Source organism: Cygnus olor, chromosome 1, assembly GCF_009769625.2.
Source record: "Cygnus olor isolate bCygOlo1 chromosome 1, bCygOlo1.pri.v2, whole genome shotgun sequence".
Classification (NCBI taxonomy): Eukaryota; Metazoa; Chordata; class Aves; order Anseriformes; family Anatidae; genus Cygnus; species Cygnus olor.
In genome coordinates, this window is record NC_049169.1 from 54,467,725 (window position 1) to 54,484,369 (window position 16,645).

The 16,645-nt window shown below is 46.1% G+C and overlaps 1 protein-coding gene across 3 annotated transcripts in view; it reads right to left on the reverse strand.

Annotated features, from left to right (window-relative positions):
* The window catches only part of GRAP2 (GRB2 related adaptor protein 2), a 104,257-nt gene extending 90,588 nt beyond the window's left edge, over positions 1-13,669 (reverse strand). For all 3 annotated transcript variants that reach the window (XM_040558970.1, XM_040558960.1, XM_040558979.1), the window contains exons 1-2: positions 13,396-13,669; positions 12,899-12,962 (exon numbers count right to left, since the gene is read on the reverse strand). The gene's annotated coding sequence lies outside the window, so the exon portion shown is untranslated. The remainder of the gene's footprint in view (positions 1-12,898; positions 12,963-13,395) is intronic.
* Positions 13,670-16,645: the final 2,976 nt, after the last annotated feature.

The following is a 16,645-nucleotide window of genomic DNA, read 5'->3' on the forward strand; positions in this document are numbered from 1 at the left end:
TGTTTTGTAGTCAAAACCCCAGATCCAACATTACAATGGGTAACTGATCTTGCTTTTAGAAGAATAGTTCCCACCTTTCTGAAGCTTGGAGTGACGTCGTTAAAAAAAAAAAAGCTAAATTGCACTTGTTTAGCTGTGTGTTTTGTTTGGGTTTATTGTACTATGAGGTTTTCATGTTGACTTATATCACATCAGGTGACTGAGATGAACAGAACAGAATAAAAAAAGGGGTCATAGAGTACTCCAGCCACAGGGTCACTGATCCATAGTTCATGGGGACATACAAGACAATGAGGACATCAGGTGTCCTTGGCTCAGATCATCTGCATTAGGTATGCCACAGGTGCAAGGTGGCTCTATCAAGCTGACCAAGTTCTCAGCAACATCCCTGGTGGGACCTCATGTCTTCCTCATACTCTTCCTCTGCATCCCTTTCCTTCAAAAAGGAAAAAAAAGCTGTTTGTAACCAGCTTCAATCTGCAGAAAGGGTAAGATCAGTTTGCTCCTAGAATTACACATAACTCAGATCACAAAGAACACTTCACACCACCCTCCATTGGCTTCATATCAGAACAATTAAACCAAGTAGGCTAACAGAAGAGAGTAGACTCTTCGGTTTTGCAGGAATCAGCGAAAGAAGCGCCAGCTGTTGCCTGAGCAAGAAGTCCTCATCTCTGCTAGGTGATAGGTGAATCCTACAAAGTTAATCTAAAATGCATCAAAAGTTTAAGAAATTCCATAGCAAAAGCTCCTTAAATAAGCACCTCAATCTTGCCAGGACTGTTTTGGCATGCTGCAATCGGCAAGAGTGCAGACCAGACCAAGAGACTATTTCTTGAATGTAAATTCAAACAGCTGGGCTAATGGAGTTTACAAACTCCACTGGCTTCTTGGGCAGAAGCTATCATACCCCCATCAAAAGAGAAGGGCTCAGCCAGATCTTCCAAAATTCATAGGTTGTGCACATAACTAATCTGGACCCAAGCAGTACAACTAGCAGAATTTAACACTTAACCATCTGCAACAAGACAGTCCAAAGTTGCTTGTGCAGACTGGAAACTTCAGACCCTTCTCCATAGCCCAGCATCACCAGCCTAATCTAGGCTCTTTGGATAGAATCTTGAAGCAGGCTTCACTCTGTGGAAATCCAAGGAGGCTTGGACCAGAAGAGTTAAGTAAGCACAAAATGCTCTGGAAAAGTCTGTCTATACAATCCACAGCCAGCAAATATTGCAAAAATTCAAAAAGACCTTGCCAGCTGCTTAAAAATATTTCCCAGTTTGATCCAAAGTCACGCTATTTCAGCATATCATCAAGGATTCTTGCAGAAACCGAGTGTCTAGGCCAAGTCACTCTTGAGATAGAGCATGAGAAAGAAACATTTGCAGAAAAGCAAACAGTATAGTTGATATTGGAATTTCATTTCAACAAAACAGCTTTAAATTGCCAGAAATATGGTTTATTGGCCCCACATCACACAAACAATCAAGAGAATGGACTTTGTTACTGAGGGGATTTAGAAGGCTTCAAAATTGGATGCAAAGCTAGCTAAAATCATTACTGCATAGACATTGCCAATTCTCCATGCTATGTGCACATGTATAGAAGTTGGGTAGTCACAGGGGCTAAGAAAATATTCCAGTTTAGCAGAAATGTTTACTTCAGAGGCACAATATGTTATCCTGACAAGGGGAGATTCTATACATGATTAGGAGCCTCATTATACCAAAATCCAGATACTGTAGTTCTTATAGAAATTGGTCTCTGACAACACCATAGTTATTTAGTAGCTCGTCATATCAGTAGCGTACACAGTATTAGCAAGAGTTTGACAGTCATTGCTAAATAATCTGTGTATTTTCACCAATGAGCAAACATTGCAGTACTCAGCAGCAAAATCTTCTTCATGCTCCCATATGAAGCATGCTGTAAAAAGTTTTCCAAACCCTCTCTCTCAGCTATGTAATCTCCTTGTAAGATAGACCTGCCTAATACCGGGAGAAAAACCCTGTAGCTGAGGGGAGAGACTGCTTTTCCTGTTAGCTTTGCTTTTAACAGGGAGAGCAGTTCTCATTCATAACACACTATGCTTGTCCCCATCTGCACAAGTTTAACCATTAGACAGAAATTAAGCAGTAGGGTTTAAAGATCTCCCTCTTGCAAGGTCATATGGCTTCAAGCAAAGTCCATTAGGGAGCCATCTGCAAGGCTCGTGGAATTGGGGCTCTCGCCCAAAGACCTGCACATTACCTGACATATATGCCTTGGTAGGTTCAATACATACATGATATAGAAGCATAATAGTCTTCTCCTTTCTAAGATTACTGGGAAACGCTTCATTTAACAGGGCTTGAAACTATTTCCTTTAGCCTAAGGACAGCTTGAAGGCCGCATCTACTGTAGAAGACAAAATTAAGTGTTATTTCCTGGGACAGCAAACCAAATATCCTCAGTTCATAGTCTCCCCAGTGACAGCCAGACTTACTGTAGACTACTGCACTCCACATTGACAAAACTGAAGTCTGCGCTGGGAGCCTTGAAGAATCACTAAGCACCAAACCCACAGCTAGCCACAAATTAAGAAAGGTGACAGGACATTGAGAGCCAGTGAAAAATACAGCTTTTCAACAAAACAGCTCACTTCTTGATAACACCACTTCTGGGCAAGTGTCATGGGTTGGGGTTCAGATGGGATGAAGATGATACATTTGGAATAATTTTTATTTTTTGACTGAAGAAGTTACTGCAAAGACTGAGTACACAGGCAAGGGTTAAGAGATGCCCTGGTCTGACCCTCACAACCTGCCAATTGACTAAACTGCATCAATAATGAATTATAATATTTTCAAATGGAAGCTCGGTAGCTGTCTTGCAGCCCCAGTCATCTGACAGTGAGCTGCCCTTGGATCATTACAGTAGATACATTGGCCTATTGTTGGCTTGAACTGCAGTACCTCATGGTACACCAGAGATTTATATCATCTCTACTCAGTCATGTCATCCAGTGTCTTTACGTAGAGCATCAGTCCTTGGAAATACTACTTCACACATAGGAAGACACAGATACTGTCACATGCAGCCAGCTGAGCTTAATCAGGGCTGAAACAAGGCAGGAGCTCCTCACCATGATGGTGTTGTGTGCATCTGAGCCCAGCCCCACCAAGCCAGACCAGGAGTCCGAGCACTGCACTCGCTGGTGCTACCCAGGTGGGGAAGCCCTTCCTGCCCAGATCCACAGCCACAGGAAAAGATGGTTCCTGCCTGAGTCCAGAAAGTTAAATGTTTCTCTATCATGGGAAGGTTTACCCACAGGAGAAGTAATCTGCTCATCAGATGACAGAACTGCCTGTGCAGTAGGGCAGGAGCAAGCACAATAGTGCATAACCCTCCATGTGCACCAGATGAACAGCACCATAGCCCTCACATTCAGGAGCTCTAGTCCCAGCAGAGCAGGGTGTGGTGTGGAATCGAAGTCTAGTCCTTTAAGCAAAATTAAAAAAAAAAAAATCAGCAAAATTTGCTTTGCCCTGCTGGCCTCCTCACCCCTCCCTTCCTAATGCGGCAGGGCACTCTTTGAAGGCCAGGTGCTCCCTGACAACCAGTGACATGATTTACATTTCCATGGCACATTTCACACTAATGGATGCCAAAGGACACTTCAAACTGTCCTTTGCAGAGAAATTCTTATACCTGGGTTGTGATAAAACACTGCAGCACATTAAGTATTACACAGTAGCCTTATGACAAGCAACAAAGATGAGTATCAAAGGTAGTTGTAAGGGGACTTTTGGTGGGGTGAATACAATTTCTCACTTTGGCTCTGTCTGGAACACAAGCACCAGCATCTACCCCATTCTTACAAACACTGGCATGGAGGTCTTAACAGTTACAAGTGTTTTTTTTTTTTTTTTTTTTTTTATCTCAGAAGATATGTCCTGGAGCCAAAATCATACTGAGAAACTAGAATTAGTAATAAATCAAAAAGAAATGAGTTCCACTTATGGGGTCAGTCCTCACCACGACCTATCATAACCCATGTCTTCCCTTCAGCACTCTCTCATCAGGCTCATAATGACTTATGATGAGATCCCAACCCAGCTCAAGGCAACATGTCTGGATGCAGAGGGCTAATCTTCTGCCAACAGCAACTGACAAGATGCTGCTGAAGTTGATGAAGCACTATCAATTTACAACAGCTGAGGATATGTCACATAAGGTAATCAGACTTTAAAAGAAATATGATGGCAGGAGTCCTAAACATTTTCCAAACACTGTGCTGTCAGAATACATCTCAGAGTACAAAACCCTACTTTGAGAAGTCATCAGAGACCCAGATGGGCTGCTGATTTTATCCTGCCTGGAACACTGCGCACCCACCTCTCCCCCCTTCCCAGTTATTCTTCCTGTACCCAAGACCCTTAAAAGAATTCTGATATCATGTCATCCCCAAAGCTTATCTTAGTATAGGCCAAATATTTTGCTGAGCTTTTTTCCCTCCTCTCTTCTAACCTGATTGCTAGAACTCTAGCTTGAAATGTTTCTTTATCATTAAAGAAAACATGGAGTAAAACGTGGAGTTTCAAAAGAGAAGAACAACCTATAAAAGGCAATTAATAAAATATGCCAGCACTCCCAAAACTGTGCAGAACACTTCATTCAACAAAGCATTGAGACAGAACAACAGCAGAGTTGCTAAATAGCATGCCACAAAGCAAGACCCCCAGAAAGACAAAATAATAACCTGTATTTCTTAGGATCTTTTATCCAAAGCACTTTGCAGACATATGCATATTATATAGGGATCGTTCATCTAACTCAGAGACATAGCTGCCTTCACATCAGAACTAAGTTATATAACAGCACGTAATAAAACTATATAGCAGCGTCAGAGAGGAAAATGAAGAGTAACTGTTCTGGTTGAATTACAAATCAAACGCTACGTCAGCAGAATACTACTTTCTCTAGGTGAAATTTTGTGGAACATTGAACATTGCATTCAAACTCACGTGGAAGATGTTACAGCCTCACTAATGATTGAGCCTTGGGGTTTACCACTGAATGAAAATCCAGTAAACACCTCTGCCAGTGTAAGAGAGGGCCCAAGTGTTACCTAGTGAGTCATCAACATTAATTTTTGAGTCACCTGTGCTCAAAGGTCCCCCAGCTGAGTATCAATCAGTGAAGCCCAGTGAAGTTTAAAATTGCTCAAGAGCCAGTGTGACCATAGCCCAAGCACAAAACTCATTCTTACATTCCTGTGAGGCCAGGAAATCTCAGGATAGTTTCTGAGAGAGGTCAGTCAGGCAACAGGAGGCTCTCTTGCTTGCTCTAAGAACTGATGGAAGTGAAGCCCCTCATATGCCAGTGGGATTGCATGGAGTAGGGAGGGATTGTGTTTTGGACAGTGAACCACACTACCTGTTTGAGGCACATAATCCACACCAGCTATTGAAGCATGGAGACTTGCACAGAGGCAGCTGGCAGGCCACCATTTGCATCCAGGAACTACAGTTTTAGTTACCTGTTTTTTGGATATTCACCTACAGCTGCTTCCTGCACTTCAAAATGGATGCTGGAGACAGGAGGCTTGCTGCTAGCAGTACCTTCATTTTGCTTATTGCCTGTAACTACCCAGCTCTCATTGTTTGCATCATAACAAGCTTCATATATTCAAGTGGCCAGCATTTTATTCAGAAGCTTCTGGTGATGGATTACTAGGGGAAGTCAGCCCCGCTCAAAAGCCTTAGTTCCGGATGTTTGCTGTTTCAAGCTTTGAAGTGCGTGAAGTTGTAATTGGTTCATGCTTGGAAATCTTCCTTTGCAAACAAAGGCTAGAAACATTAGGATAAACACCATCCTGGATACTGCAGAGAGTAGAACTATCCTCAAACCCGAGGGCAATACCCCAGCAACAGGAATTTCCTTTGTTAGCCTTATAATACACAGCACTTCAATAGTTCTTCGCAGCACTGGAACTGCCAGAGCTTCTCTCACAGGTAGCCCCATGCTCCTTTACACCTTCAGGAGGATTGGAAGGTGGCAGAAACAAAGCCAACAAATCAAACCCTCCTCCACCCAGTATCAGATGCTCTGACCAGCTACTACCCACTGCTTTACTTGGCAACAGCTTTCTTTGGGAGAAGAGGTACTGATGCAGAAGAGATCTCAGATAAGTAGCAATCTCAGATAGCCTCTTACCAACTTTCCTCATCTAATATGGTAACAGACACAGAGTTGCCTCTCTCTGCTGTGGCCAGCCATGGATCAGAAGGCAGCCTAGCCTCCAAAGGGAAGGTCTGTGACCTGGCATTGGAAGAAAAAAAAAAAGGGAGGGTGCATCTTCCACTAATGTTTTTTGAAGGACTGTAGGAATGCAAAGCATAATTCACCTTTCCTCCCAGCCAGAGGATGACCAGGCACAACAGTGCGTCCTGTTCCCAGAGAAAGCAGCACAAAAGCCTGTAATGGTGACAAGCAAAAGGGATACCTGTGCTGGTGTTTCATCCAGACCAGGATCACCACACTCACAGCTGATAAGGAACTGCTGCTAGCTTAGATGGAGGTGCATCCCCTGCTGAAACAGTATCACCTTATGTCACCTTTGGTCATCTCTTTGCCTCCTCCAACCCCACAGCAGCTACAAGAAGACTGCAGACAGACTTACCCTCTCCTTCACAGTCTGTTTCTCTTCCTCATTCATACATATATCAACAGTGTGACTATTTTCTGTGGTTAAAATGATATCCCCAGATATTTTAGACCTGTAGCCAAAGCAGATTGAACTAGTCTGAATTCACTTTTGAAGAATAAATAGGAACATGGAAAGGTGTTGGAATCAAAGGCACTGCAATCAAAGACTAGAAATCTCCAGCTATGTCTTGAGAGACTTGATCTGGAGATAAGAGAGCCCTTCCAATTTAAGGAAAGAAAAGGGATAGTATTAGGCAACTACTGTGTAACTCTAACCTCCCATTCCCCCTAATTTCTCATCTCCATGTGGCTTTTGTGTTCCTAAAAGCCATCTCTTTCTAGGCTTTTTACTGTGGCGTACCAGCCTGAACACAGAAAATACCTCCCTACCCTGGAGCTTACTGGGACAGACCCTAGGCAGTCAGTCAGCACCAGCTGATAAGGAATAATTCAATACAGCCTATTCTGCAGTCTCTGGCCCTTGGACACTAATCCAGAGGCTAATAAAGCAGTAATCCCCCGCTGATCTGCAGGCTCTGTTTCCCCCGCTCGGCCCCACATCATTGCTCCTGGCTATATCAGCTCTCACCACCCTCAATCTCCCTTCCTTCCCTGCTCCCTCCCACTGTCCTCACTGGTGTGAGATTGTAGCTGCCTTTTAGGCCTCTCCTCATCTGTTTATATTTGGTTATTTCAGCCTTGCCTCCTGAATTGTTGCTATCCCTAAGCACAGGCTATTTCTCTGGATTTTTGAGTTAGAGTCTAAAAAGCTCCTGGTGCCCCAGCAGCAGGTTTCCCCCCTTCCTGGGTGCCCAGACGGGCCCCAGGAGGGGATATGTACAAACGAGCTGATGGGAGGTCCTGGTAACAACATGACAGCCTCCATTTGCCCTGCCAGCAGCTCAATCATGTGGAACAGAAAGCTGTAAGTCATGCCATCATTGTCTGACCCTCCGGTTCAGTTAATCTTCCCGTAAGCGCTGCTGACAGGCGCAGGAAGGGATGAAACAAGGGAAGGAGACCTGCAGTTCCCTGACGGAGCACAGGGCTGCAGGCCCAGGCCAAGCCTCTCCCCAGTCTGGTCTCCCTGTGGCCACCACCAGGCCTCACACAGAAGGTGAAAGATGCAGCAGCATTGATCTTCTGCATTAGTCATGAAGAAATTATTCATTCTTATCAACGAATAGAAATTCACTGAGGAACTGAAGCATAAGGTTTAGCTTACTACCAATACATATTTATTCTGAGCCCTCTGGATATTCTGTCACCCCTCACATCCCAACCCAAACGAATCTTGCAGAGATCCTGCTTTTGGTGCTGATCTGACACAGGGAATTAGTTTTACAGCATGCTCCCATTTAGTAATGATTTGGAGCTTAGTTCCAAAGCTTGCTGTCTATTAATTTCATCTGTTGTCCTCTGAATAAGGTGCTGTATATTAGGCATCCCAAAGAGGCTGGTATGAGGACAGCTGAAATGCTTTTTTACCCACCTTGGAAACACACCCCCATGGCCCACCGCTGGAGTTTGCCACAAGAGTCACACGGCGAAGAATACAGGGGCCTTAAGAGGATATAGGAATAGAAATATCAAATGCTCCCAAGAGCCAGCTTGTAAGCACAGATTACTTGCTTTCAGCAGGTGTCTCAGGATGTCAAAGAGCACTTTTGCCAGCAATGAGCAGAAGGGTTGCGGAATACTTGACTGTGCAGGCTGCCAAACAGCCATGAGCTCTCCCCTTTGATTTAAGGGACACAAAAGGCTCCTCATTCTATGTGAATTTAACTTCTATACTCCAGTTTTTAAGACAAGGCACTTAGAGATATGTGCTCCAAATTACATGCAGATTAATGGAATACAGTAGAGCCACAGCGGTCTCCCTGACTGTGGAATTACTATTTAAAGATTAAGAATCTGACTGCAGTCCTCATTTTTAGTCTGTCCCCTCCTGGATTCCTTTCATCCTCCTCACTGTCTGGATGCCAAGGAAAATGGTTGCACTATGAAGGTCTACAGGTTGGGTTGTTTCAGCTGCTTCTTTTCCACTGGCGAACGAGGAATAAAAATGCAAGAGCACACAAGTCATAAGCAACAGGACTGCCTTAAAGATGCATGAGCTGGGGGTCGGTCTCTTCTCACAGGTAACTCGCGACAGGACTAGAAAGAATGGCCTCAAGTTGCACCAGGGGAGGTTCAGGTTGGAAATGAGGAGACATTTCTTCTCAGAGAGAGTGATTAGGCATTGGGACGGGTTGCCCAGGGAGGTGGTGGAGTCACTGTCCCTGGGGGTGTCTAAGGAAAGGTTGGACGTGGTGCTTAGGGACATGATTTAGTGGGTGACATTGGTGGTAGGGTGATGGTTGGACCAGATGATCTTGGAGGTCTTTTCCGACCTTAATGATTCTGTGAGATCGCTAAAGCCACATCCACTGTACCTACGTATAAAAGCGACTAACAATATAGTCCCATCCAAAAGCCTCCATCTCTCGGTGAGGCTTTTCATTGCTGTCCATTAGAGGTCACTAGCACCCAGTCACAGCAGGAGCCCAGCCACTGCAGCTGAAATCCCCAGCACCAGACCTCCAGCCAAAAAAAAAATCTTTACTCCCAACTTAAGAGGCAAACCAGACAACTCTTCCTTCTTCACGCTATTCTATGTGAGAGAGGAAAACTTTCAGGTGAGAAAGATCTCAGGAAGACACAGCAGTGTCTGCCCATCCTCACTGAGGACCCACTATAGCTCCCAATCAACTCCCGTCCTCCTCCCATCAGGATCTCACTGTCCCACCAGGGTGAGGACATGACACATCCCTGCTGGTCCTGAGCTGGTACAGGAGCAAGCTTAGTGACCTGGATCAACCTGAGAGCATAGGCAAATGATGTAAAGAGGCATCACAACATCCTGTGGGTCTTGCTAAAAAAGACAAAAATGTTAAAATGCTTCCCCCCCAAGCTATTGCTGTTAATCTGCCTGATAACCCCTGCAATTACAAAGCATCCCAAAGCAGTCAGTGACAAATCACCCACCTGTATCCCTTCCATACACCACCATTTCCTTCTGTCCTCCAACCAGGAGGATGTGACACCTCCCTGTTTTCCCTGCAAAGCAAGGGAAAACTTGCTGAGGAAAACTGCTCCAACTGCATTGCTCCTGGGTACCTGTTGGCCCTGGACAGGACATGTCTGTACCTGACAGCACTGCTGTCGACAGGACGTGAGGGGTCGATGGAGCCACGTTGCTGCATCAACATCTGAAGATGCAAAAGCAAGGCTGTGACCTCTTCTGACCCCATCACTCACTCCCCTCCAGGGACTCCAAACCCATGACAGCAGTCACTCCCCATGGCCACCTTGCAGCTAACTGCTCCTCCCCTGGAAATAGCCTCTGTCCTTAAGCACCTCACTAGCTCATTTGGGATTACAGTCACAGCATATGCTTGCTGCATCCGTGCCTCTATATGCTCCTTACGAAGCCCTTGCAGCATGAGGATGCAGCGCACGGAGACAGTAAGGGGGACAGAGAAGGGAAGGATATTTGAGTGCTGACTGGGCTGTCCTCCTGATGAAGGACAATGACAAGCCAGGATTCATCGTCCACAGCTGCTGCTTCCATTTAACTGCTTATGATGAATATTTACAGAAGGGGAGGGGGAATCATGAAATTATCTGATGTTTTTCTTTTCCAAATAGGCTTTCTTCCAGAGAAGAGGCCATTCAGACAGCCACCCAGGGTGCCTCCCAGCCCTCCGTACCCAGCTGCCAGAGGCACCGAGTTTGTATGTACACACACACTTCTCATCTGCCTCAGCACTGACCTGCAGAAGGCTGAGGGAGGAAATCAGAGAAGTCAAAGACTGATGAAGATGCAGCTCAATGCTGCATTGATTTTGGTGACCTGTCACTGGCAGATCCAACCCGAAGCCCAGTGCTGTTAGGCAGCCTGCTCCCAAAACTCCACTGGTGTTTATGACTCAGCGTGCTGCTGACCTGGGCTGGACCTGCAGTATAACTGAGCCCCAGAGGCTCAGGGTCTTCCCTCTAAAGACAGCTGCTATCTGACACTTCACCAGCACCAGGCAATCCGCTGCATTAACTGAACTCCCCAGGGGCTGTGCAATAAATCTGCCTTTACTTCATGCTCACCCTCACCCCAGGCACTGGCTGTAAGAAGGACCACAGCTTGGCCAGGCTCATCTCATTGAAAAGATGCAGTACAGCTGCATCAGGGCTTTACCAGATGGGTTTCTCAGGAGAAAGCCATTTCTTTCCCCACCTTGCTGTTTTCTGCACTTCAAGAAGGGGAGTCAAAAAGTGTGGGATTTCATTTTGCTCCCTCTTCCTATACGTGCATCCCCTTGTACAGCTCTTTATTCCTCCTTGTTTGCTCAGGTTTTGCACACAGCATACCCTGTTCTCCAGTACACACTTGCAAGTGCTTTGAAACAGTCCTCAAGGGGAAGGTTGGGCAGCCTGCGCTTTTGAGCACTGTTTTTTTGGAGAAATCACGGGCAAGTTTACTTTGTTGTGCATTCCCATGGGAACTGCAGCAGCAACCTGCAGGTTTGCCCTATCCTTGGTGCCTGCCATGATATTTGGGTTTTGGGAAGACGACAGACTCCTGCTGGAGGAGCAGGTGAAGCAGTGCTCTGTTTTTTCAGTATTTCACCAACTTCTGGATTGGAAGAGCCTTAGCCCCAAGGCTATCTTCTCTCCCATCAGAGGGTGTCAACAACTTTCCAACAGGCTCAGAGAAATACAGCATCTTCAAGCTCCCACCTATACGGCCAACAGTCAACCCCACTCTGCTCTCTAGTCAGCCCTGGGCATCACCCATCAGGTTTTTACAGCTTCTCCCCCCAGCTGTGGAGGAAGGGAGCACATTGTGAGCACAGGCATTTTGTGCAGACACTGATGGTTGCAGGTGGGAGGGTGTCCAAGCATGAAGATGACCCCCTCTCAGAGGCTCAGCAGCTTGGAAGAGTTTTCCTTGAGGGGAGAGAGCAGTACAAGCACAGGATTGTCCCTGTCAGCCAGCTCATTTGCCTTACCCCCATCCAAGTGAGTGGGAGAGCTGTCTGCTTGCATTGAAGCGGCTGCGCTGCTGATGAGCTGCAAGCCAGCAAAGGGTTCACTTGGGGAAAAACCATGAAGCGCGGCAGGGCAGCAGAGACCTTTTTTAAACATGTTTGTCTTTTGATAATCACGGTAATAAGATCTCTGGTGGAAAAATTATACTTAATAAAAAGTTCAAGAATTCCAAGGAGAGATTCAAAATTAGACTGAGACCAATTGGTAAAAGCCTGAGACTTACTCACTGGCCATCAATATGTTAAATCATGATGTACTTGAAAGAAGAACATAACCTCAAAACTCCAGAGTTACAAAAGCATTACTGCTAGGAGGATCAGGTGAAAACAGTGGTGGTTACAGCCACCCATCTTTTGTGAGGGGGAGGAAGGAGCAGCTGGTTTGAAATAGACAATTGCAAGAAACTGCCTCAAGTCTTGCAACCATTAAAGCTGGTCAGCCTGGGTTTCAATGGAAAGCATTTTCACCAGGAGATCCAAGCAAACGGAGAGGACCGTTTTGATGGAGGAGCGCACAGTCAAGCACAAGCAGAAACACAGGGGAGATGGGCAGCATGCCAAGAAAGCACTTCCCCAACAACTCAGGGCAAGCTCAGACAGCTTTGACTGCAGAGTACAGGCCAGGAGAGATGCACAGACTTCTAAGCAGCTACATTTAGGTGAGTAGGACCACGCATATATTCCTCATCTGTAAAGACACCAAGGACAGGTTTTCTTTCACTATCAATTACATGTTGAAATAACCCTGCACTCCAGCTGCTCTGGTTAGGTGGTGGCAAAGGCTGCTGAAGAGGTTTTGGGGCATGCTGCCTCCCTTCCTGCCACGAGGCCAACCCCAGCAAGCAGGAAGAGCTCTCAGCATCGCTTTGGGTATGGGGGGACAGAGCTGCTACTGGTGCTCAGCACCACCACCTCCAAGTCCAGGGCCCATAAAATCACAAATATCAATCAATGAACACATGAGCGCAGTCATAAGATTTGACTGTGGGCCTCTAGCCCAGGCATCCCCAACCCTAAATCCCTCTAAGACCATCAGTACAGAGAAACCAAGACACAGCATCGGGCAGTGAGACTGCCAGCCCCCCCATCCTCCCAGCACACAGGCAGATGAACAAACTTACCTTTCACTCCTTCCTTCACTAACTGTCTCATCGCCATAGCAACTGTAATCCTAGGTCATGCAAGCTAGGAAAAAATAAATAAATAAACATGCAGCGCAAATGAAGATGTACGCTATCGCCAAACACAGCCTCGGTGGTAGAATCTAATTTTCATTAGAGACATAACAGTGGTTCTGCATAATTATACATATATTAATGCCCAACATGCCCATCTTCAGTTAAAATTCATGAATTCAGTTCTAAATAAAAAGCATTGCTCATTGCAGACTTTTTTTTTCCTTTAAAAAAGTAGAAATCACTTCTAAAAGCTCCAGCCACACTTGCACGGCAGTTTCTTAATCCTGAGATTAACAGGGAGAGCAAAATGCAAAGATTAAGTCAGCTCTCGAGTAGAAACATCACATAAAACACAACAGGGGAGTTTGCTGCTTTTACAAAACGAGGGCAGAAAGGGAGCAGTAATAAAAATAAATGAGTCAGTAGACTCTGGAGCATACCTGGAACTGAGACCCAAAGGAAGGTGTCTCGTGGCCTCTCCTTTTGGTGCTTGAAGGGAAAGCAATGCCACAGCATCACACTGAGGAGCAACACGTCCCCGCGAGTGACTGAGCACAGGTTTGGCTGACACCAGCATTTACTACATTGCTGGAGGTCAGCATTTACAAGAGGAGGTTTATTTACTCTGGTAAAAACACAGAGACCAGACAACAGTGCTAAGGAAGAGCCCCAGTCAAGGAAGCCCTGGAGAGCAAATAAACCCTTCCCTTCCCTCTTTCTTCATTCTAATCTGCTTCTACTACCTCCAGGTTCCTTCATTACTCACGAATTGCAAATGACCTTAGGCTGGTTGCCAATTTCCCTCTTTATTACTGAGTTTCTAGGTGGGCCTTGTTTGAGGGAGGGGGAAGCCTTGGTGCTGGTGAGATCCCACCTTCCCTATCCCTACGTGCCTGGAGAGGGCTTATTGCCGCCAGATGTGGCAGAGACCCATGTACCTAGAGGACTTGGGACTTGACAGTAAGCTCTCATGTTGCAAGCATACACACAGCTCAGACAATGCTCTCAAAGCCTTGATTTGGTAGTGTTGATATTAAAATAAATGCAACTTCCTTGGTCACTGCTTCTTCTTTAATTGTACTGATATCCTAGCCAGGGAGTAAAGGGAGAAGCTACTACACGGATTTGTCTCCACAAAGGCTTGTTTAATTCATTGCTTACTGAAAAGGCAAGGACTAAGATACAAGGGAGAGAAGAGCTGGGCTCAAGGGCAGGGTTTTGGGCTGTAAAATGGTTCGGGGAAGGAAAAAAAAAAAGGGGGAAATGGCAGCAACGAATGGAAAGACAAGAGACGGAAAGAGGTCTGTCCAAAATGACAACCAAAATCCCTCATGGTTGTGAGTGCCCAGCTCCTCATCTTTTCTTGCTGTTATTCACACACAGAGGAAGGAGAAGAGGTTGGGTATAAAATATGTGGGGAAACACTCCCTTCTCACCTGGGTTTCTGGGGGAAGGAGAGAGAAACCTCTGTGTCCAAGCCCATGTCCACCCTGGCCAGGTTCTTGCTCATCCTCACTTCTGGGGTCTGATAGAAAGTCCCACTGGGCAGGAGCTGGGAGCTTGGTGGAGGGGAGAAACCACATCCTCTCTAAATGCTTCAACCCCCTCATCCTGCAGGCTGGCCCCTGGCTGGGAAGCAGGTCAAAAACACATGTACATGTGTCTAGTGGCCCATGCTCAGCAAAAATAGCTCTTCCATAACTGTGCTCTATACCCAACCTGCATATGCTAAGCGAGAGAGCCTCAGCTCAAGCACCTGGCCCTTTAATTGCTGCCACGAAGGGTACGGATGTAGGCAATCCTGAGGCCAGCAAAGCAGAAAATTAGCATTTAGCGTGAAATGATACTGCTGCATCATCACCAGCGCAAAGCAAACACCACAACCAGCCGGGCTGCCTCCTTGCCACCCTACCTGCACGCTCGGAGCCGCTGGGTGCTGCCGAGGCCCCACAGCCTCCCGCACCCATGGGTGCTGTCTTTGCAGGGCTGCTACCAGGGACTCGGCAAGCCGGCATCCGCTTTCCGCCTCTGGACTTGTGATGAATCAGATTTTATACACTCACTTCTGAGATAATCCTCCCTCAAATGTCAGAAGTGCCACATTAGCCGCTGCATTGATTCCTGCAGGGTTTTCAGAGCAAGAAAAATGCAGTGGCAGCTAGTGGGAGGCTGGAGGGAAGAAACCTGCACCTGCAGGGTGTCCCTCAGGGTGAATCAGCCCAGTCTCAAGCCGGGATTCAGATCTTCACCTCCTCCAGACCCTTAACTAGCTTTCTCTGTCATTATTGCAAATTCCCCTCGGGCCTTTTCACCTCTTTGTTACGCAGGCTGTATTTTTGCCTGGTTGGACACAAATAAACGTCACAAGCACAAAAGGGAAGGCTGTTTACTGCCCAGGCTGGGATGGAGCCAGCAGCCCTGGCCCCGGGGTCCCAGCAGCTTGGGGGCTGGAGGCAAGGGCTTTGCAGGGGCAGTGGGCAGTGATCAGGAGCAGGGGGGGGCTGTGGGTGAGCCATGGAGGGATTTGGGGCTGTTCAGCCTTACCCATGGCAGAAGTGCCTGGGACTGGAAGCAAAATGCTGCGTTATGGGTCAGACTGTGAGCAGGCCCCAGGGTGTCGGGGTCTGGGGCAGAGGCTCCCGCTGGCTGCCTCCGTTCTCCGTTTCGCATGCAGACCCCTGTGGGTGCTCAGGTGGATGATAACTGCCCCTCTGAATCTGTGAGATCTGTAATTAAGATCCTAAGTAATTGCAGTAAATAACAGTTTGGGCTCTTTATTGCCTCAATATGCACTTTTAAAAACAGAAACAGTGGCAGATCTGCTTATAAACCACAGCCACCGTGCAACTGATACATGCCTGTGCCTACAAACGTACACACACACGCACAAAGCAACAGTAGCTATGAGACCCTAAGGAATAAAAACACACCAATGTATTTTCAAAATAGCCTCTCTCTCTCCCTCTCTCTCTAGTTCAATTAAATGTTGTTTGTTACTTTTTCTTTTTAATATATGTATATATATAATTTTCCAATTTATTTCCTACACCTGGGCTTACTATAACATCAGAAACTAATCAGTGGCCAACTGATTAACAGTCTTTCCCATGTTATTAACTTTCTGTTTGATAGAAAGTCATTTTTAAAGACTGTGGCAAGAAAGATAAGTGTACCTGTATGTGTGAGTGTGTGGGGAATATGTAAGTAGAGGGAATACACACCCCAATGCAGAACTTTTATCCAGGCCACCCCTTCACATTGCTCTTGACTCTTTCTTAGAAATACCTATTATTATCCAGCATGTATGTAGCATTTCTGTGCGCAGATTGTGTCTTGAAACAAAACCCTCACAAGGCTCAGATAAGGACGTGGGTGAAGAAGTGTGTAAATGGGAACATAAATTAACTGTGACGTCTTAATTGAGAGGAGAAATGGGGTCATCTGCTTTCATTGCTATCATCCCAGCAAAGATTAGAAGCAGCTAAAGGTGACAGCAGTTATTTTAGAGGAAAGCCCACCTGGTACTTCATATCCAAAGCTGTGATAGCTCGAGGGCAAGGCTTTTCCCAAGGACTGGCAGGGTAATAAAGATGCCTGCCTGTGCACATACCATGTACCTTGGGTTCTTGGGTAATGTCTCCCCTCATGCGCAGGTTGGCAGCTTTCTCCTAAGAAGGCACTTCACAATTT